The sequence below is a fragment of the Delphinus delphis genome, chromosome 15 (assembly GCF_949987515.2).
Source record: "Delphinus delphis chromosome 15, mDelDel1.2, whole genome shotgun sequence".
Classification (NCBI taxonomy): Eukaryota; Metazoa; Chordata; class Mammalia; order Artiodactyla; family Delphinidae; genus Delphinus; species Delphinus delphis.
Window position 1 is genome coordinate 27137322 of NC_082697.1, and position 23077 is coordinate 27160398.

Below are 23077 nucleotides of genomic sequence, written 5' to 3' on the forward strand. Positions count from 1 at the left end.
AACAGACAACAGAAAAAAACCCACAGAGACTTAACAACTATGTTGACTATGCTTACAGAAATAAGTTTCAGAATATCTGCAGGGAACAGGATACTTAAAAAGTAACAGCAGATTTCAAAACATGGAAGAACAAAACAGAACTTTCAGAAATAAGTAACTGAAATGGACTGATTTAACAGTAGATTCAGGGAACTCTCTGGTGGTCCAGCGGTTAGGACTCCATGCTCTTGATGTGGAGGGCGCTGGTTCAAACCCTGGTCAGGGAACTAAGATCCCACAAGCTGTGTGGTGGGGCCAAAAAAAAAAAAAAAAAAAAAAAGTAGATTCAAAAGGATGAAGAGAAAACTAAGGAACTGGAAAACAGGCTAGAAATTATCCACAGTGTAGCAGAAAGGTCAAAACTATGAAAAAATAAGAGAAGAATAATACTGTGAAGTGGTCTGATATACTTTTAATTGGAACTAGAAGAAAAGGAGAAAATGGGACAGGGCAGAGGCAATAGTTGAAGAGGTTAAGTTGAGAAAGTCCCAGAAGCAATTAGATACAATCACATTCCAGAAGCCAACAAATACCAAACAAGATCAATAAAAAGAAATCACAACTAATCATGCAATAAAATAGAAGAAAAACTGAAGATAAAGAGAAATTTGAAAAGCAAGCAGAGAAGACAGACTGCATTCAAAGAAGCAACATTAGAACAGTTTTCTCCAAAAGCAACAATGAAGCCAAGACAGTTTAATACCTATAGTGTGCTGAGGGAAAAACCCGCCACATTAAAATTCTACATCCACGGGCTTCCCTGGTGGCGCAGTGGTTGAGAGTCCGCCTGCCGATTCAGGCGACGCGGGTTCGTGCCCTGGTCCGGGAGGATCCCACATGCCATGCAGCGGCTGGGCCCGTGAGCCATGGCCGCTGAGCCTGCGCGTCCGGAGCCTGTACTTCGCAATGGGAGAGGCCACAACAGCGAGAGGCCTGCGTACCGCAAAAAAAAAAAAAAAAAAAAAAAAAAATTCTACATCCAGTAAATATCTCTAAAGAAAGAAAATAAGGAACAATAACCCCATTTGGAAGGTTTGACTTGAAAGAGAAAATGAAGAGCAAAATTTATGGAAAAGTTCAAAAAAACATCTTTGATAAGTTATGGCTCCAAGTTACAATATTTACGATGGTATCTTACTGATAGAACAAAAATACCATGTATTTCCAAACTAGAAAGATTGGCGGTGGGGGGGAATGGAATAAGAAGAATCCAAAAAAAGGTAAGAAAAAAGAAGAAAAAAACCCAGAACACAAGAAACAGAGAAAAAGTTACACAAATATGACTAATTATATTAAATATAAATGAAATAAATCATTCTGGTAAAAGACAAAAGACTGTCAGACTGGATTAAAAAAGAAATCCAAATGAACCAGAATAACCAAACCAGTCTTGAAAAAGAAAAATAAAGCTAAAGGAATCATATGATCTAATTTTAAGTTATTTATTGCAAAGCTTACAGTTTTTAAAACTGTGTCATTAGCAAAGGGATAAAACATAAATCAATAGAGCAGAATGAGGTATAGAAATAGACCCACACAAATATGGCCAAATGATTTTTGACAAAGGTGGAAAAGCAGTTCAAAGAAGAAAGGATAATCTTTTCTGTAAATAGTCTTGGGAAACTTGGACATCCATATACAAAATCACGACCTTCAATCTAAACCTCACACCTTATTAAAAAAACAACTCATAATGGATTGTGGATCTAAATGTAAAATGATCAAACCTTTATAAGAAAATCTTGTGATTTGAGATTAGGCAGAGTTCTTTACATGACACCAAAAGCACAATCCATAAAAGTAAAACCTGAAAAATTGGACCTCATCAACACTAAAACATTTCTGCTCTGTAAAAGACACTGCGAACAGAATGAAAAAACTGCCACAGATAGAATATATTTGCAAATCACATACCTGATAAAGGACTTGCATGTATGAAATACAAAGAACTCAACAATAAGAAAACACTCCAATTAAAAAACAAGCAAAAGGGGGCTTCCCTGGTGGCGCAGTGGTTGAGAGTCCGCCTGCCGATGCAGGGGACACGGGTTCGTGCCCCGGTCCGGGAAGATCCCACATGCCGCGGAGCGGCTACGCCCGTGAGCCATGGCCGCTGAGCCTGTGCTCCGCAACGGGAGAAGCCACAACAGTGAGAGGCCCACGTACCGCCAAACAAACAAACAAACAAACAAAAAACCAGCAAAAGATCTGAACAGACACTTCACAAAAGATCAAATTAAAATGAGATCCACTACAGGGTTATTAAAGTGGCTTAAAAAAAATTGACGACACCAAAAGCTGGTGAGGATGTAACAGAAACTAATTCGGAGCAACAGAAACTCATTCATTCTTGATGAAAATGCAACATGGTATGGCAATCTTGGAAAAATTTGTCCACTGATTATAAAGCTAAATAAACACCATGTAACTCAGCATTCCCACTCCTAGGGATTTACTCAAGTGAACTGAAAATCTATGTTCACACAAAAACCTGTATGCAAATGTTGGCAGCAGCTTTATTCATAATCGCAAAAAAACGGAAACAACCAAGATGTCCAACAGGTGAATGGATAAATAAATGGTGGTATAATCATACAATGGGAAACAAACTATTGATTTGTACAACAACATGGATGAATCTTAAATATATTTTGTTAAGGAGCCAGATCCAAAATGCTAGATATTGTGTGCTTCCATTTATATGACATACTGAAAAAGGCAGAACTATGAAGACAGAACATGAGTGATTGACACATGGAAATACAACTGTTCTGTTTAATACTGCAAGGTGGATTTATTACTCTAAGTATTGTTAGAATCCATAGAACTGTGCACCACGAACAGCAGACATTTCTGGATGCAAATTCCTAGCTCTGTCCACTAAGAGCACCTAGAAGTAGTGTCAGTGAGTAGCAACAAGAATAACTAGTGTCCAAACATTGGTTTCTCAATACCTTTATCCAATAAAAGGAAGGAGGGCTCTTTAGAGAAATGGCTGATTCTAGGATCGAGGCAGGGAAAATATAAGATAGCCTGGCAAATCTTGTAGTCAAAGGGACATGGGAGCCAACCTGAAAGAGTTCCAAGTGCAAAAGCTTGAACAATTTGAATAAAATATAATGACAGTATTAGATAGTAACCCCAAAGAATAAAACATCCATGAGTCCACACTATATAAATAAATGATTTAATAAATTAAAAAAATCTTCCTTACACAAGAATTCAACTTACACATGTAGAAAGAAAAAAAGAAATAGAAAATTACCATTAGATCAGCACAGTAATTGCCACAGGCAAGATCCACTGACTGATGCTAAAATTGGTCAGTAAAATTTTTAAGAAAACAGGATATTTGCATAGCCTCTAAGTAACTCCTCCAGGATACTCACTAACTACTATGATGGTTTTAACATATGTCCACAAATTATTTGGTATGCCTCCCTCGAGGAGGTGGAGCTTAATGCTCCTTCTCTTGAAGGTGGGTTGGACTTAGAAAAGCCCTTCCAATGAATAAGTATGGAAAGGGAGAAATAGCAACTCTACAGTGCAGAAACCTGGTAGACACTATCTAAACATCACTAAAGATAGGTTATGTTAATATCATATACCCTAAATACGTAACGAGAAGAGCACATCACCTCTGTGGCATTCTCAAAAAGCCATAACCATAATCTAATCATGATTAGAGATTAGAAAAAGATTAGAACCTAAATTGAAGGACATTCTACAAATCTCACCAGTCTTCTCCAAAACTGTCAAAGTTTTGAAAATCAAGGAAAGACTGAGAAACTGTCACAGACTAGAGGAGACAAAACAACTAAATGGTATCTTGGACTGGATCCTGGAACAGAAAAAGGACATAACTGGTAAAATCCAAATAAAGTCCACAGTTTAGTTAATAGTACTGTATCAGTGTTAATTTCTAAGTTTTAATGAAGTGTCATGGTTATGTGATACGTTAACATTAGGGGAAGCTGGGTGAAGGGTATATGAGGATTCTATCTTTGCAGCTCTTCTGTAAATCTGAAATTATTTCAAATTAAAAGTTAAATGTGAACAATACTAGGTACTAGAGAGATCTTACATTGCTAGTAGGAATGCAAAATAGTATAACAAAGCCCTTCTGGAAACAGTTTGGCAATTTCTTAGGAAGTTAAAGATTTTCACGTAACCCAGAAGCCCCACTCACTATGTTCATAAAAGCCTATACATGTAGATTTACAGCAGCTTTGTTCATAATCACCAAAGAATCTTAAATGGATAAGCAAACTGTGGTCCATCCATACAATGGAATTCTACTCAACAATGAAAAGGAACTAACCACTGATACACACAGCTCTGATGAATCTCAAAAGCAATACTGAGTGAAAGAACCCAGTTTCAAAATATTATATATTGCTTGATTCCATTTATATAACATTTGTGAAAAGATAAAACTATAGTAACTGAGAACAGAACAGAATAGAACAAAATTTGCCAGAGAATAGGGGTGGGAGGCTGGGTAATATGAGGGAGGTGATAATAACTGTTCTGTCCCCTTGTTGTGATGGTGGTTACTTGACTCTCCGTGTGTCAAAATTTATGGAACTGTACACACAAAAAGGAATCAATTTTACTGTATACCGATTTAAAAAATAAAATTAAAAAAAGGGGAAAATCCTATCATATGCTGTATCCTAAAACATAGGATAACATGAAGAACATATCTGAAATACTTAGAGGAAAAAGACTTAGGAAAACTGATACAAGAGGAAATGAAAATCCTGAATATTTAGCCATTTCCATTTCAATCAGTATTGTAACTGGCTATCAGTTTTCAACCTCCATTCTATCCTAATGTCTTCCTACTGCACAGCTTAGTATTTCCATAACACTTTGTAAAAGTTTAAAACTTTTAAAAATGTTAAGCAAATGAGTACTGAACATGCTCCCTCCGCCTTTTCTGTGCCATTATACTTTATGCCCTCCACAATACAGCTTGCTAGGGGAAATCCTACTCACCCTTCAAGAATCAGCAACTTTTACGTCCACAATGAAGCCTTCCACAACTCTCCAAAATGAACCAAAATACTTCCTCTATGGTGCCAAAGCACCCCTATATAATCATTACATTATCACATGTGTTTTGTTTACATACTTCTCACTCATTAAACTATCAATTCAAGGACCTGAACCATGGTTTATTTCTCTTGGTATATACCCTGTGTTTATCACAGTGCCTAAGCATGTTGATATATTCCATAAATGTTTGATGAACTTATATTAAGACAGTAATAGACAATATTTTGGCAAAAATCAAATTTCCTTGCATACGGACCTGCTCCTGTTCAGAACTGAGAAAAGCAGTTTGGCTGTACAGGTATAATGGATATTTGATGTGCAGCCAATTTTAAAGATGCTCTTTGGTCTTGCATGTAAATTTTATCACATAACAGTCATACTATCACTTCCCAATGAGATGTGAAGCCAGTCAGTATGTGTGAGAGATGTTTCTTTGGAACCACAAGTTTTATGAGGCCATGCATTTTACCCAGGTGATGAACACAGTGCCGTACAATCCTTGATAGAGCTACAGAAACAGTTCAGTACTCTATAACTGAAAAATGTGAACCTTGCATTTAAAAGAACAGGAACACTGGAGCCACTAGGACCAAATATGACCTTGGATCTGTCATTTAACCTATCTGATTACAGTGAGGAAACTGCAGAATATAAGGTGTAATATTCTCTCCCTCTCCCTCCTTTACTATCATGGAGATAGGTTACCCAGGAGATACTCCCTGCAGGTGATCAATAAACAATAATTAATAGGGTGGGTTGTCCTAGACTTGCCAACAACAAATAGGCTGGAACAGAGGGCAGCAAACATTTTCCAGCTCCCAATTCTAAAGAAATGTGAACGCCTATGCCTATACTACTCCTTGGGATTTATATTTATCACTTTTAAACCTAACAAGTCTAAGACCTAGGTAATACCTTTCCCATTTTACATAAGGTGAATCTGAGCAATTTTTACAGTGTCACAATGAGGTGGTGATTTTAAAATATTCTGTCTAGATTCACAGCCTATTCGTTCTGCTTTATAGCAAACATATATGTCCTATTTGGCTCACACAGTATTTTTTCTTCCAATTTTTAAAACAGATAAAATCCACACAACATCACATCCATCATTTTAAAGTGTACAATTCAGTGGTTTTTAGTATGTTTGTAGCATGCAACCATCACTACCATATGATTCCAGAACATTACCTTCACCTCCAAAGAAAATGAATATCCCATAGCAGTCACTCCTAATACCCCCTCACCTCTTAAGAACCACTAATCTGCTTTCTGTCTCTATAGATTTGCCTATCCTGGACACTTCATAAAAACAGAATCACACAATATGTATCCTTGTGTATCTGGCTTCTTTCATTTAGCATGTTTTCAAGGTTCATCCATGACGTAGCTTTACAGTAGTTCATTCCTTTTTATGGTTGAATCCACTGTAAGGATATACCACATTTTGTTCATCCATTCATCAGTTGATGGACATTTGTTTCCACTTTATGGCCATTATGAATAATGCTGCTATGAACATTCTTGTGCAAGTTTTCCACAGTGTTTTTAAAAAGTGAATCAGATATTAAGTTCAATTATTTGTTAAAGATTTTCATAATAAATATTTCTAAGTGTGACTTGGTTGCCAACATTAAAAAACAAATCAACCTTCAGTTTCTCTTAAGAAGGAAGGAGAAAGATCTGTCTTTCTGGTAACAATGATTCTGCATTCCTGCACTGACAAAATCACTTGGATCTGCTAACGGTGATTATCCAACAATGGGCTCTAAAACCAACCTACTGGAAGATGCCACAGGTAAACCTGGACAACTCTATACATTTATCTTACTGGCTCGACTCCTGCAGGTATTTCAGTTAGCAATCCCTGCTCTATACTAAATATATAAATTTATAAATATATAAGTAAATTAAAAGTGATATATTTTAAAAAGGTAACTGGGGAAAAATATGGGCAAAGAAGACATTCAGCATTATCAGATGCAACAGCAAAAGCCGGTTTAAGCTCTCAACTTAACACCATTTGCTCCTTGATTTAGTTTTCATTACTAGTCCAGTTAGAACTTAACAAAAAACACCTTGGAGTACTTTGCAGTATGTTTTTTGCCAATTAAGAAATACAGACCTAACCACAGATTTACAGAAAATTTCTAATGACCAAGACCCCTCCTCTGTACTCCAACAGCACACTTTGCTTACCTTTTCCATCTAGCAGTGTCACTGTACCGTTTATACATCTGTTGCCCTAGCTAAACAAAGCTCCAAAAGTAGAGAATAGTGCCTTTGTATCCTGAGGAATCTACCACAGAAGTTGACATAGAATACCGTTCAGAAATATTTGTTGAAAGAATACTGTGACACCTGAGGAACAAAAACAAAGTAGGAGGTATAACTCTCCCAGACCTCAGACAATACTACAAAGCTACAGTAATCAAAACAGTGTCCTATCGGTATAAAAACAGACACACAGATCAGTGGAAGAGAACAGAGAGCCCAGAAATAAATCCACAGACCTACAGTCAATTAATCTTTGACAAAGGAGGCAAGAATATAAAATGGGAAAAAGACAGTCTCTTCAGCAAGTGGTGCTGGGAAAGTTGGACAGCTGCAATGTAAACCACTGAAGTTAGAACACACCCTCACACCATACACAAAAATAAACTCAAAATGGCTTAAAGACTAAGACATCACACCATAAAACTCCTAGAAGAGAGCATGGGCAAAACCCTCTGACATAAGTCATACCAATGTTTTCTTAGGTCAGTCTCCTAAGGCAACAGAAATAAAAACAAAAATAAACAAATGGGATCTAATCAAACTTACAAGCTTTTACACAGCAAAGGAAACCATAAACAAACAAACAAACAACAACAATGAAAAGACACCTTACAGTCTAGGAGAAAATATCTGCAAATGATGCAACCGACAAGGGCTTAATTTCTAAAATATACAAACAGCTCATATAACTCAATAACAAAAAACAACCGAAAAATGGGCAGAAGACCTTAACAGACATTTCTCCAAAGACGACATACAGATGGCCAGGAGGCACATGAAAAGATGCTCAAAATCACTATTAGAGAAATGTAAATCAAAACTACAGTGAGGTACCATCTCACATCAGTCAGAATGGCCATCGTTAAAAAGTCTACAAATAACAAATGCTAGAGAGGGTGTGGAGAAAAGGGAACCCTCCTACACTGTTGGTAGGAATGTAAGGTGGTACACCCACTATGGAGAACAGTATGAAGGTTCCTCAGAAAACTAAAAATAGAATGATCTAGCAGTCCCACTCCTGGGCATATACCGAGACAAAATTATAATTCAAAAAGATACATGCATCCCTATGTTCACAGCAGCACGATTCACAATAGCCAAAACATGGAAACAACCTAAATGTCCATTGACAGATGAATGAATAAAGAAGATGTGGTACATATATACAATGAAATACTACTCAGCCATAAAAAAATGACAAAATAATGCCATTTGCAGCAACATGGATGCAACTAGAGTGCAGTTATCATAGTAAGTGCAGTAAGTCAGAGAGAGGAAAGACAAATACCATATGTTATCACTTATATGTGGCATCTAAAATATGGTGCAAATGAACCTACCTACAAAACAGAAACAGACTCACAGACATAGAGATCAGACTTGTGGTTGCCAGGGGGGAGAGGGAGAGGAATGGACTGGGAATTTGGGGTTGGTAGACACAACCTATTCACTTAGAATGGATAAACAACAAGGTCCTACTGTATAGCACAGGCAACTATATCCAATCTCCTGGGATAAACCATAATGGAAAAGAATATCTGAAAAATAATGTATGTATGTGTATAACTGAGTCACTTTGCTGTACAGCAGAGATTGGCACAGCGTTGTAAATCAACTACACTTCAATTAAAAAAAAGAATACTGTGACAAATAAGTCATGCAAGTGTTACTGTATTAAAAATAATAAAAAGGGGAAACTGTTATTTGGACCATACAAATTATTTCAAAATGGAGTTTATCAACGGGATCAGAGGTCCATTAACTCCCTAAAGTATATACAAAGTAGCGTTGTGCAGGTACATTTTTTTGAAGAAAAGATCAGAGCTTTCATTACAGGCTCAGAGAAATCTGTAAACCCCAGGAAAATTAAGAATTGCTGAATTAGACAAAAGGAAAGGTACATTTTTCACACTGCAAAATATCAATTTTAAAAGGTTAACTTGATGGGAATTCCTTGGCGGTCCAGTGGTTAGGACTCCGTGCTTCCACTGCAGGGGGCACGGGTTCGATCCCTGGTCAGGGAACTAAGATCACTCAAGGCAAGCAGCAAAAAAAAAAAAAAAAAAAGTTAACTCAATAATTTACATAAATACTAAACAATTAAATTTCTCAAGTTACACATATCCCATTTTTTCCTGAAGGAAGAGAGGAAGACAATGTATCTTAGGCTTCAATTTATATTCCAGCATGAGACCCATGCTTGATGAATGATTAACAAAATGTCAGCTTCAGAAAAGATACAGTGGCATTCAGTCAGGTGAGGACACCAGTTTTACACAAGGGAACTTCAGTTTTGCCTTCCATTACTGCTTAAAAAAATAAGAAATTGAATTTCTTTACAAGTGTCCAAACTTTAATCGTTTAGTCTTACACTTTAAAGTATATCCCGAGGGCTTCTCTGGTGGCGCAGTGGTTAAGAGTCCGCATGCCAATGCAGGGGACATGGGTTCGAGCCCTGGTCCGGGAAGATCCCACATGCCGCGGAGCAACCAAGCCCGTGAGCCACAACTACTGAGCCTGCGCTCTAGAGCCTGCGAGCCACAACAACTGAAGCCCACGTGCTGCAACTGCTGAAGTCCGTGTGCCTAGAGCCCGTGCTCCACAACAAGAGAAGCCACCACAGTGAGAAGCCTGTGCACCGCAACAAAGAGTAGCCCCCGCTCGCCGCAACTAGGGAAAGCCCACGCACAGCAGTGAAGACCCAACACAGTCAAAAATAAATAAACTTATTAAAATAAATAAATAAATAAATAAAGTATATCCCCTGAAATATACATGGAAAGAGAACTGCTTGAGGGTCAGAGACTTTAAAATGGTTTTTTCTAAACGTAAAGCCAAGACTACTTTAAGATTGGAATCCCCTAGAGTCTTAAAACTGTTAAGATACTCAATTACTGAACTTTCTGAATTAGGGCTTACAGCTTTTAAAAAGTCAAAACACAAAGAGAAAATATTTATATGGCAGACTTGGATAAAGGATCAAGACCTTTGGACCTAAGATCATTGGCTTGGAGGCCCTGTACCCTGCACAAATGGCCAGAAGGCTGAGGGGACCAGAATCTCAGCACTTCTGTAACTCTCCCTGATATAGTCCATTGGCTGGAAAATTCTGATTTAATTAACCTAAAGAGATCGTAAGCTCAATAGTCAAAATCCATGCAAGTAGGCTGAGAAAACTATTATTATTTCATAGCTCCCTTTTACTTCAAGAGATAAGCAATCACCTTTTGCAGTTTTCAAGTATAGTTCACTAATATACTACCATTCCTTCTGGGAGATCATCTATTTGGAGGTCATTGGCACAAGAAAACAAAAAACAACCTAAACCTCCTAACCCTATAGCTTGAAATAAATCAAAAGAAAATAGATTAGTGGGGAAAATGAATGTAAGATTAAATGAAGCTATCTTTTTTCCTCTACTTTATCAAACTAACGCCATATAAATAGTTTTTTTTTAATTGGGGAAAAATACACAGGCCAAAAAGGTTAACAATTAGCTCCTTGACAGTTCCCCATACCCAATCCAACCCTCAAATCCCAAGACTCCAAGTGCACATTGAATAAGCAAGAAAACTACCTGTTCAAAGCCAACAGTATAAGTTTTTTCGGGCCCTGTTAAGGGTCTGAATTCAGAATATAAATATTCACAATAACACCCGATAACTTCATGAAGTTACCAAGTTACTGCTTGCATAACCCTGCAGGATTTTCAAGATGTTATAATCTTAATATATCACTGGGCCTTATTTTTATTCCCATCTGCAAAACTTACAGGCTTCTTGCTTTAAAGACAATACACTCAAGCATTTCCATAAAACAAACCAGCAAGTACGTAATCACAAAAAAACATTAGCATTTGGGCCTTCTGTGTGAATTTCATTTCTCCACCTTTAAGCCAGAAAAGGAATCAAAGTGTCAGTGTTACATAAATAACATAGCAACAGTGGGAGGTCTTCCAGTGAAGGGAAGAATTATAAGAAAACCTAAGCATGGTAAAGAATATGAAAAAAATTATATATAAATAAATATTATATTATATATATATATATATCTGAATCACTTTACTGTACACCTGAAACACTGTAAATCAACTACACTTCAATACACACAAAAAACAAAAAAACCCAAGCAGTTTGATTTGAATTAACAGTTATATCTCAAACACTTGACATTAGTTTGAAGTACAGTAGTCTCCAATAATACAAAATATAATAAACGATGGGCAAAGAAGCTATCATCTGTGTATCTTTTTACCAGGCAACACGAGCGAAATAAAGTCACAATCTGAAACTTTATTCCACTGGCCACAACCCTCTGGAAAAAAAAAGATTCATTTGCGACCTAGAGCAATCTAAAGTAGAATCCATCTATGTATGTAATAACTATCATTTGAATGCCTCTTATAAACCAGATATGGTATGAGATGTAGATTCTCTTTTTAGAAATAAACATAGATTCAGAGGTTAAATAACCTGCCAAAAGTCACAAGGATACTAAGTGGCAGAGGCCAGATTTGAACTCAAGTCAAATGTTAGGTTTCAAAGACTAAATAGGTTATTTTCACTAATTCAACACTATTTCCCCAATTCTGCACACTGATTCAACAACAGCTTACCTTTGTAACATGACAAGGAAATGGATTGCTTTAAATCTGGAGGCAAGGTGAGGCGTGAGGGATATGAGTTTCAACAATCTGGAGTCTTCATTATTCTCCTATCTGAATGGGCTGGCCACCAGGTCACAGTGGTATACAAAATCACGTTTGAAAAGATGAAAGAACAACTCCCAAGGCAGATGGCTATTTGTATTCATTCTATAGAGTCATAAATACAGAGTACTGTAAAGTACTGATAAAGACAGGTTCCTGCTCTGCCTAAGCAGTATATGTATGATTTAAGAATACAGAGCAAAGAAAGCAAGTTAGTGGATTACCTGAGAGAGCAAGACACAGAGAACATGTTAATGCACGAAAAAGTTCTCCTCCAAACACACAATACAAAAGTTAATTCCCAAACTGTGATCAAAGAACCACTGGGAATAAGGCCTCTGATCCCAGGTTCACAAGTCTATGGGTGAGCAAAGCTTGAACTTCCCCCAAGTCTGCGATGGGAAGATTCACTTCTCTCTCTAGAAGCAAGAGAACCCTAGATTCACCAAGACTAGATAACCACTTTGGCAATGCACACTGAAGGTGAGTAACTGAGGCAATCTACACTGGGCATGAGTTACATACTGACCCACCCCTAAGCTGCAGCAATTCAGTACCTCACCCACCCAGCAGGCCACACCAGAAACAGAAGTACAGGTCAAAAGGCCTCACTGAAAAATAAGAACTCCTGGCAGCAAAAAATGAAAATAGAGTAAAGTGTAGCAGCACTGGCAATGAACACACTGTCTTCACTGACAGGGAAAGGAAAGGCACCTGGCATTTTATAAATTATCTCCTTTAATCCTCAGAGTTACCCTGAGATAACATTAGCTGGCACTTTAGCTATTAATCCTCACAAGAATATTCTGAGGTAAGTACTGACCCCCATTTTACAGATGAAGAAACAGAAGGCTAATAAATAAGTTGTGCCGGGCTTCCCTGGTGGCGCAGTGGCTGAGAGTCCGCCTGCCGATGCAGGGGACACGGGTTCGTGCCCCGGTCCGGGAAGATCCTGCATGCTGCGGCTGGGCCCGTGAGCCATGGCTGCTGAGCCTGCGCGTCCGGAGCCTGTGCTCCACAACAGGAGAGGCCACAACAGGGAGAGGCCAGCGTACCGCAAAAAAAAAAAAAAAAAAAAGTTGTGCCCAAGGTAGTTGTTATCCTAACTGCAGAGATGACAAAATCCAGGCTTAAGAGTAAGTTAAATAACCTTGGTTACTTAACCCAAACTTGGTCTATCTCACTCCAAAGCTGGAGCTCTTTCCAACTATCCTGCTGCCTCCTTCCCCCAGTCCTCCCAGTAATCTGTTAAAGAATTCCATTCAGAATGAGGAATTCTCAATCCACTGCCCACCAAATTTCTGCAGCTGTTTCAGAAACTATACCTAAGATACAAAGCCAAAGGCGTTTTCATAAGAAAACACTCCAGAAAGCTACTAAGTTATGGAATGATGCGTTATTACAAAATGTCACTGGACAAATTTACAATGTCTGGGATAATTTAGCCTCAGCACAGCACCTACCTGAAATGTAGCAAGAACTCAGGGCTTGTTGAAAGAGTAACATTGTTTAAAACTGGTTATAAATTCAATAAAGCCAAATGGCTAGTTTGTACTTTCTGATATGACATGATTAAATTTTTAGGAAAATAATTTACACATTCATTTTTAACAAGGTTGCTTTCTTAAAAATTATATAATATTAATGAGCTAGCTAAATTGAGAAATGCCCATTAGTGCATTAGTCATAACTTCAGAAAAATTTCAAGTGTTCACTTTCCCAAGCAGATTAAAATGTTTCAGCTAATAAAAACCTGTCAGAAAATCCACAAGACCAGAAAGTATGAAAAGAAAAAAGTGGCCAATATAAAGGCATTTAAGATGTGACACATAAAATTATAAAACATTATTCTAAGTGTACCCTGGTATTTAACCCTAAAACCCTCACTTCAGATGACACATATTTTCTATGCAAGAAAACACTATCATCATTAATGTAAAAAAAGCTTGCCCACGACAGTAACCATTACTAAGAACACTTCTTATGTCTAAGGCTGAAAGACACAGAATTTGTAGAAACCAGTGAAATCTCACTCCTAGTATAATACTGTTAATTCTTTCACCTTAAACTTTTAAAAAGACTCAGTCTTTGGGCTTCCCTGGTGGCGCAGTGGTTGAGAGTCCGCCTGCCGATGCAGGGGACACGGGTTTGTGCCCTGGTCCGGGAAGATGCCGTGGAGTGGCTGGGCCCGTGAGCCATGGCCACTGAGCCTGTGCGTCAGGAGCCTGTGCTCCGCAACGGGAGAGGCCACAACAGTGAGAGGCCCGAGTACCGCAAAAAAAAAAAAAAAAGACTCAGTCTTTGATTTCTATAATGTAAAGGAAAAAAAGTTTGGTCAACAAATTGGTCAGCTGCAATCTACCCTGGATCATACCAAATATTTAAGAAAAACTACCAGTTGTCTATAACCCAATGTAAATATTTGTTACAATGACAAATGACAGCAGTTCCTTTTCTTAATAATCCTAGAGGAATTTCTTCATTTGAAAAGCTAGCTGGCCTAGATTTCTCTCTAATAAGAAACAACTAAATGATATAGTACTCTTTCGAAATTATCCATCTTAGGAGTTCAAAGAAATTTAGGTGTATGAACACACTAACACCCTTGTGAAACAAACTTGGCCCAAGTCACCCAATGAATTGTGATAGACCAAGGATCAAATCCAGTTTCTCATTTTAAACCAAGTATCACAAGCATTACCTTAAAACACTAAGTCCTTACCTAATCCAATGCCAAATCATATCATTCTCAGTTTCTGAACTTGTATAAATTGTACTGTAATATTTATGTAAAAGCTGTCATACAGTTGTCAAAACAATTATCATAAATGTTATAACAGTGAACATCTTTTGGGCATTTAACTGTGTTAGGTACTATGCTAAATGTGTTACGTGCATTATCTCAACTAATCTTCACAATGACCCTCATGAGGAAACTGAGGCACAGAGAGATAAGCTACAGTAAAATCTAAAAAAAGGACAAGGCAGGGGTACACAGGGAATATAGTTTAAAAGCCATGAATCCCCATTGCCTGGACCAGGATTCTAGGCCAGCTGTAGGGCTGAGATACTTGGTTTAGTCACTTAACCTTCATGTGGCCCAATTTCTTTTACTCTAAACCTAAAAGTCAAACAGATAATCACAAAAGTCCTTCGTACCCTGAAATGCTCTAATTCTGTAATCATGCTTCTATTCAGGTAACTAACTCAAAGAGAAACTGCCTTATTTCCTCCATCCTCTGAAGTTCCCTTCACTCAAGTTGAGAGTCCACATTTTATGAATCTAATCAATAACATACAGATAAACAACAAAAAAGCCTTTCTTAAAAACTAGAACTCTATTCTGCAATTATGATCCCCAAAGTTTATTCTTTTTTTTAAACTGTATTGGCTTTTTTAGAAATTGAAGTATAGTTGATTTACAATATTGTAATAGTTTCAGGTGTACAGCAAAGTGATTTAGTTATACACCCAAATCTTATTAACCTCAAATGACAATGACAGGGAGAAAAGACCTTACAACAACTTTGGGTTGGGGTGGGAGGTATGAAAGACCAGACAGACTACTGTATATAGTAGTGGTTATCCATTCATAAAAAATAATCACTCATTTCCATCTCTTCTAAAAAACAGGAATTAAGTCTATAAAGGGTTGTCAAATAAACTCAATGCCTTACTCAGCCGATAAAAATGAATGAAGGAATTATCCAAGACGTTTATTATAGGCATGGAAGAATTATCAATTTATAGAAATTCTACCAGAATGGCCTAGAGCTCTAGAATCTACGCTTTACTGAGCTGGTCATTTAGCCCCTTCAAATTGCATCTAATGACAGTAACAGGATGCTTAAACATCTAGGGAAGAGGCCTAGGTTCCACTCAACACCATTATTCTGTGAAGTCTTCCAGAACCAAATCACTACAGAAAATCTTTGCTGCCTTTTTTCTCTAGAAAATAATCCCCCAAAGATTTTTAAATAAAATCAGCAAAACCCCTCTAATTAGTTTTCTTTTTCTTAAAATTTTTAAATTTTCTAATTGGTTTTCTATTGTTGCTGTAACAAACTACCGCAAACATAAAACAACACAATTTATTATCTTACAGTTTCTATAGGCTAGAAGTGAGGTAGGCTTGGCTGGATCCTCTACTTATGGTCCTGCAAGGCCAAAAATCAAGGTGTCCATAGGGCTGTGTTCCTTTGTGGAAATTCCGGGGTGGAGAATCTGCTTTCAAGCTCATTCAGATTGTTGGCTGAATGTGGTTCCTTGCGGATGTACGGCTGAGATTCCCATTTCCTTGCCGGCTGTCAGCTGGGGCTGCCAGCACTCCTTCTTGTGCTTTCCACGTGGTCCCCTCCAGTAATGGCAGGGTGAGACCCTCTCCTGCTTCAAATCTAACTCCAGTTGGATAAAGTTCTCTGCTTTCATGTGCATAGACTGGACCTACCCAGAAAATCCAGGATAATATTCCTATCTTAGGATCCTTAAACCACAGTTACATCTGCAAAGTCCCTTTTGCCACAAAACAGTAACAAATTCAGATTCCAGAGGTTAGGGCACATATATCTTTGGGGGATCATTCTACCTAACACAGTCCACCCTATGGGCTCCAACGACTCATATCTCTCCCAAATGCAAATATATCCATTCTATCCTAAGGTCTCATTCCATTAAAAGTCCAACTCAAAGTCCAAAAATCTCATCTAAAGCACATCAATTCAAAACTCCCAAATCTCACCATCTAAATCAAATGTGGATGAAGCTCTGGTTGTAATACATTAAGTGCAACCCCTGGAGCACAATTCCTAGGGGAAAAAAAAAAGGTTATCTGTTCCCAACATACGACGGTGAGACCAGCATAAGGCAACTTATAGACATTCTAGTTCAAACAGGAAAAATATAAAAGAAAGTAGGGAAAATATAAGAAAAAGCAGATCCATCGGTCCAAAGCAGTTTCAAAATGTGGGCAAACTCCATTCCATTTCAAAGCCAGGGTAAACTCTTCTGCAGCCTTCGACTCCACCTCTTCGGGCTCTTGGTTCCACCCTCTGAGTCATTCTTCTTTTTTAATGAAAAGGAGCACATTCACATCTAAGTAGTTTTTTTTACCAGCCTGCTTCCTACCAGTATAACTGGGGGTGGGGGTTGGGGGGGTGGGTTGAGAGCGCTCTTTAATTTACTACTTTGTGTTTTTCAATCCAAGCTGGCACTGTTTTTGCTAGTATAAAACGCTCAAGAACCTAGTGGGCTTCACATGAATTTCACATGAGCTCACTGAGACTCACACCCCACAAATAAACCAGGCTGTACCTTCAATACTTTGCTTGGAAATCTCAGCTAAATATCCAAGTTCATCACTTATAAGTATTCTTTTCCACCTGACCACAGGTCACAATTCTAAGCTTATTTGCCACTATGTAACAAAGATCCTCTTTCCTCCAGTTTCCAATGCACACCTCACTTCCACCTCAGCCCTCACTACTTCTACTAATGATCTGTTCTAGGTCTTTTCTATTATGCTCCTCAAAAATTTGCTGGCCTCTTCTACTGCCGCTTTCACATTTTTAGGTAACAGTACCCCACTCTTGGTACCAAAATCTATACTAGTGTTCTATCGCTGCCATAACAAAACCACAAACGTAGTGGCTTTAAAACAATAGAAATTTATTGTCTCACAGTTTCTGTAGTTCAGAAGTTGGGTGGGCTTGGCTAGGTCTTCTGCTTAGGGTCTCACAAGGCCAAAATCAAGGTGTTATCCTTGCGGGAAACTGGGGAAGAATCCACTTTCAAGCTCATTCAGGTTGTTGGCCAAATTCAGTTCCTCGTGGTTGTAGGACTGAGGTCTCCATTTCCTTGCTGGCTGTCAGCCGGGGCTGGTCTTTGCTACTAGAGGCTCCCCGCATTCCTTCTCATGCTTTCCATGTGGCCCCCTCTAGCAACAGCAAATGGAGTCCCTCTCATGATTCGATTCTGATTTCCCCTTCTGCCCCATCTCTCTCGACTCCCAGCTGGAGAAAGTTCTCTGCTTTTAAGGGCTCATGTGATTAGATTGGGCCTACCCACTAAATCCAGGATGATCTTCCTATTTTAAGGTATTTAACTACATCTGCAAAGTCCCTTTTACCAAGTAACATATTTACAGATTCTGGGAATTAGAGTTTGGACATCTTGGGGGTGGTGGTGGTGGTCATTCTGCCTACTACAAACCCAAATCCTATGTCAAGTTTTAAACTTAGTTACCAAAGAAAACTTCTCCTTTCTCCAAAAGAGTATGTGAAGTAAAGCTATATGTTCAGAGACAGAGACAATGGTAAAATCAAGGACTCTCACCCTGGAAGAGTGTGGCTAAGCAATAGAACCAAAAATACACTGTAAAAAAGAAGCTACTTGTTTCATCCCCAAACAGCTAGGCAATTAAACCATTAGGTAGAAAATAACCTATTGCTCCCCCTTAAATGTGTGCTCCTCTTCTCTACTGTATTCCATATAACAGGATATAACTAGGCATGTTTGGTTTTTGCATTTAAACAAAAGTTACCCCAGGGTGACCTAATTTTGTAATCAGCTGATAAACCAATCTAAGCAAACTTCAAATATTTTCATTCTTTCTTCAAGTCATACACCCACCCCCAATAGCAAATGAAAGGCAAGTATTTCAAAGTCACAGAAGGATACAACTACCCAGGTAAAACTGCTGGTGAACTTTTAAAAACGACACGAGGCAGAACTAGTATTGGTCCTGGTCTTTCAGCTCAAGGTCCACCAAGCCAGTTAAGCCAACTGACTTAACAACAAAAGAAAAACACCTCAACAACTACAAATATAATTTTCTGAAGCCTTGCCTATTGTCAGATTATTGACCATAAACTTTACCTAGACTGAAGGAACCCCATATATACCAGCTAGTCCCTTTAATAAAAGTGACAGGTAAGGTCTATGGAGCACTTACTACCTACTGGGCACTGTGGTAAGCACTTGACACAAATTATCTTATTTGCTCCTCACCATAAACTTACCGTCTAGGAAATATTATCACCCCCATTTTACAGATAGGAAAACTGAGGTTTACAGAAGTTAGGTCACACAGCTAAATAACAGTGGCACTTATATTTGATAATCCAGATATTTACTGCCACTTCTTAGATGGAATGGGGTCTTCCAACTCCTAGAAAAATCTTCCCTTTCTAGCTTTCTTTTCATTTCCTCTCCTCACACCCACTTCTCAATAGAATTTAGCAGCTGAAAGGTAATCAGGTCTTCCTCAATTAATTTGCTACCTCCTTTCCAGAACTCTTTCCTTCCCACAATAGCAACAGCCAAGAAGCAACTTCTCCTGACCCTTCCTTCCCAAAAACAAACTACATAAGCTCCACCCATCACCTGCCAAGGTTAGAAATGTTCCAACGCTGCAAATATATAAACCACCGAAAAACAAAAACAAAAGTCCTACTCTTCAAAGGTCACAAACTAACATGCACACTCTTAGCCAACCTTTCATTCTACATACCTCTCCTCTTCCATCCAGGCTCCCAACTAACCCTTAACTCCAACTCCACCCGTTCTGCCCCACTTCATGGTCCCTTCCCCTTTATCCTCAGCGACCTCGCCCCGGGTCCCCTTCACCTTGCACCCCAGGGTGCAGGTGGGAAGCCCAATTTCGCCTAGAGGGACCTTAGAAGGCCCCCACTACAGCTGCTCTGCTCCGTGGGAGGGTCCACCCCAGCCTACACTGCGGGCACCACTCCCCTAGGCACCCTCCCCCAGCATCCCCCCCCCGGCGGCCCCACCCCTCCAGCTCGCTTCCCCCTCTGCCGACCTCCTCCTCCAACTTGCCCCCTAGTCCCCGCCCCAGCCCAGCCCTCTCCCCCGCAACAAGCTGGACTCTCGAGAGCCAGTTCCCACCCTCCTATCAGCCTCTGCCCCCAAGCCTCACTCCCCGCCCTGGGGGTTAGCCCAGGGCCTCCCCGATGGGCTGCAGGAGCCTCGGCTAGTGTGTGTGTGGTGGGGGGGCAGGGGAAGGCGAAGGGCCGCTCGGGAGTCTGCTGGAAGCGTTAGAGGCGGCCGCGCCCCGCTGCCCCATCCTGGGCCCACCCGCAGCCCCCAACGACCTCGCCTGATGGCTCCCACGGTACCTGTGGTGGAAGCTGCAGCGGCGGCGGCCGCTCTCCCCACTCTTCACACAGACAATATGGCGGCGGCGGAGCAGGAGACACACGGCTCGGCCGCCAGCCGCAGGGACCAGAGCGAGGCTGCAGCCGCCGCTGCCGGAAGCGGAAACCCCCCTCCGACCGGGAGGCGGGGCGGGACCGCTTCCGACTCCTCCCCCAGCGGAATCTCGCAGAGTGCGGTGCCATGCTGGGATGTGTCATTGTATCCCTAGGAGTTCAGTTCCGGACTGGGGCGCAAAATGGAACAAGTTCTCAACGTAAAGCATAATAAGGAGACTTGCAGTAATTAAGCGCATTTTATTTCAGTACCTGTACGAACTTACGAGAGAGAGAACACGAACCTCCCACTAAGTGTATAATTGGTTTGACCCAAGGTAAGATGGCGGTCCCTAGGTTTCCCGCACTTCACCCAGCTGGCGAGTTCTACCAGTCGGCAAGCCGGCCCGCCTTATTTGGAAAGAAGCATGCGCGACCTTCAGAGCTGGAGAGCGAAGCGTTTTGGGAGTTGAAGTCTGCTGCTCAGGCCCCTCGTCTAGGGTTGGGGTTCCAGCAGCACGTTTTTTTCTGCTCAGACTTCGAGTTCCGGAACAAGTGAACGAAAGTTGGACCCCGGGAGTGGTGTGGCGCAGCAGTCGAGGAAGTGACGGTACTAGCCCTCTAGAGACTGAGACCCAATTCATGCCTCTTACAGGAGCACTTTGCAGAGCTGCCCATCTAGAATAAACTGTTTTCCCCCTTCGATCTGCCTCCCTCCACCCCGCTTGCCTGGGCAACGGCTCCAGGGCAGCTATAGGGAAGTTTCTGTCTTGCAAAACTGATCATGACGTCCTCTTGGTTAAAACCTCCCAAGTCTTTCCTTTGTGCACCAAAGATAGCCCAAGCTCTTCTCTTGACATCCAAGTTCCTGCATAATTTGGACACTTCCTTCGCCCCCAAGCCGCCTCTTCTGCCCCTCTCATTTCAGTTTCATGATGCTCCCACCCACTAAAACTGCAGACTATTCTTGGAACTTGTCAGCCTCCCTCTCTTTGCACTGGCAGTTACATCTGTTACTGTCACCTCCTGGACTGGCTAACTTCTGTATGTCCATCGGGCTAATCCTTTCCTCTCGGGATCTTCCGTACCTTTAGTTCCCTCAGACCTAGGCACCATCCCTCAGCAACCTGACTGGTCCCTAGCCTGCCTGTTCCATCAGACTGTGAGCCCCCAGTGGACAGGGCTGAGTCTGATGATCACCCTTTTCCCTGCAGGCCCTGCTAAAAGCCTGTGTGTGTGTTACCGAGAGGAATTAAAGTGTTAGCCTCACCTCTGGTAGGGCAGAGGTGTGAGGTCTGGAACAAGTGTTAGAAGGTTGGGTTATTTTGGTACCTGCTTTTATCCCTGAGCTGCCTCAGAATAGCAGCTACCCAGGATGGGCCTCCCCGCCCTCTCCAGCCCTCCTTTTCACAGTTCATCAGCTGACTGGCACCTCTGCTCCTAAAGAGACAATCTCCTCCCCTGTAGGATGAGGTGGTGGCAGCTGCAGACATATAGTGATGGACTCAGGGAGGTGGCCATGACCTTTTCTGAGCCTCATCTGTCAGACATGTCTGTGGCATTTGACCCCAATGGGCTGAGAGTACACAGAAATGGCTCTCTGGGTGCCCATAGGCTGGTTATTTCTCCATTATGGGTCTTGGTTTCCCCACTTGTGGACTGAGAAGGTTAGACAAGATGATTTCAAGGTTTCTGTGAGGCCGTCTTCCAGGAAATGAGGCCTTCACTTAGCTTTTGGATAATGTCTTTTCAGCTCTTATGGCTCCTTTTCCCCTATCCTTATTCACATTTATTCAATTCACAGCTGTTGATCACTTGCCATGAGCCAGACAGTGTGCTAGATGCTGGGGATGTGGCATGAGCAAGACAGATAACAGTTTCTCATGAAATTCACCTAAAGTGATAAACAAATAATGCACAGATAAAAAAATGAATAAGTACTGTGAAGGAAAAATATAAGTAGCTGTGAAAAAGCATGAAAGAGGGGAGAACTTTAGCTTGAGTGGTTCAGAAGGTCCCTCTGAGAAAAAACAGTAAGAACAAAGGTCCTGAGGCAGGAAAGAGCTTGATAAGTTTGAGGAAGGAGGCCATGGGGGGCTGAAGCACTGTGAGTGAAGGGAAGAAGGGTAGGAAATATGGTGGGAGAGGTGGCCAGGGCATTCAGGCCATGATTAGGAGTCTGGAATTTCATCTGAAAAGAGTGAATGATCTTTCCTATGATCTTGGCCCCTCCTACAGCCTCAGTTCTTCATTCTTCTACCCAATTCCATCCTCCATCCCTGACATCATTCAGAGGGCTCACCCAGGCACAGACATACAACCCTTCGCACTTTGTAGGACACAGTTGAGACCCAGCCCCTGCCTTTTCTCAGGCTAGCCTGGTATAGGTCTCTGGTTCCAAAAAGCTATCAGTCTCCAGTGTTCATTAGTTATGGAGCCTCCAAAGACCAGCTCAGTTATCTTTAATACTAACTTCCTGACCCCCATAGCACAACTCTCATGCTAGACTTCCTTCAAACAACAATAACAACAGCCACAACCACAGTTAAGATGTTCACAGTACTTGTCCTGTGCCACACATTGAATGCTCATCATCTCATTTAATCCTCACGTCAGCCGGATGAGGTAGGAACTAAAAGTATCCCACTGTACAGACCAGGAAACTGAGGCTCAGTCAGATCACAGGACATGCCCAAGGTCACATACAAGAGATGGAGCTTGCATTCCAACCAGGGCCATAGGCACTACGTAAGAAGAGCCTCAGCATATCAGCTTTCTATTGTTGCTC

General features: G+C 40.5%; 1 protein-coding gene across 1 annotated transcript in view; it reads right to left on the bottom strand.

The window, feature by feature from the left end:
• Window positions 1–20345, bottom strand: part of CSNK2A1 (casein kinase 2 alpha 1) — a 54583-nt gene extending 34238 nt beyond the window's left edge. The window contains 1 exon segment of the mRNA XM_060031096.1: window positions 20218–20345. The gene's annotated coding sequence lies outside the window, so the exon portion shown is untranslated.
• Window positions 20346–23077: the final 2732 nt, after the last annotated feature.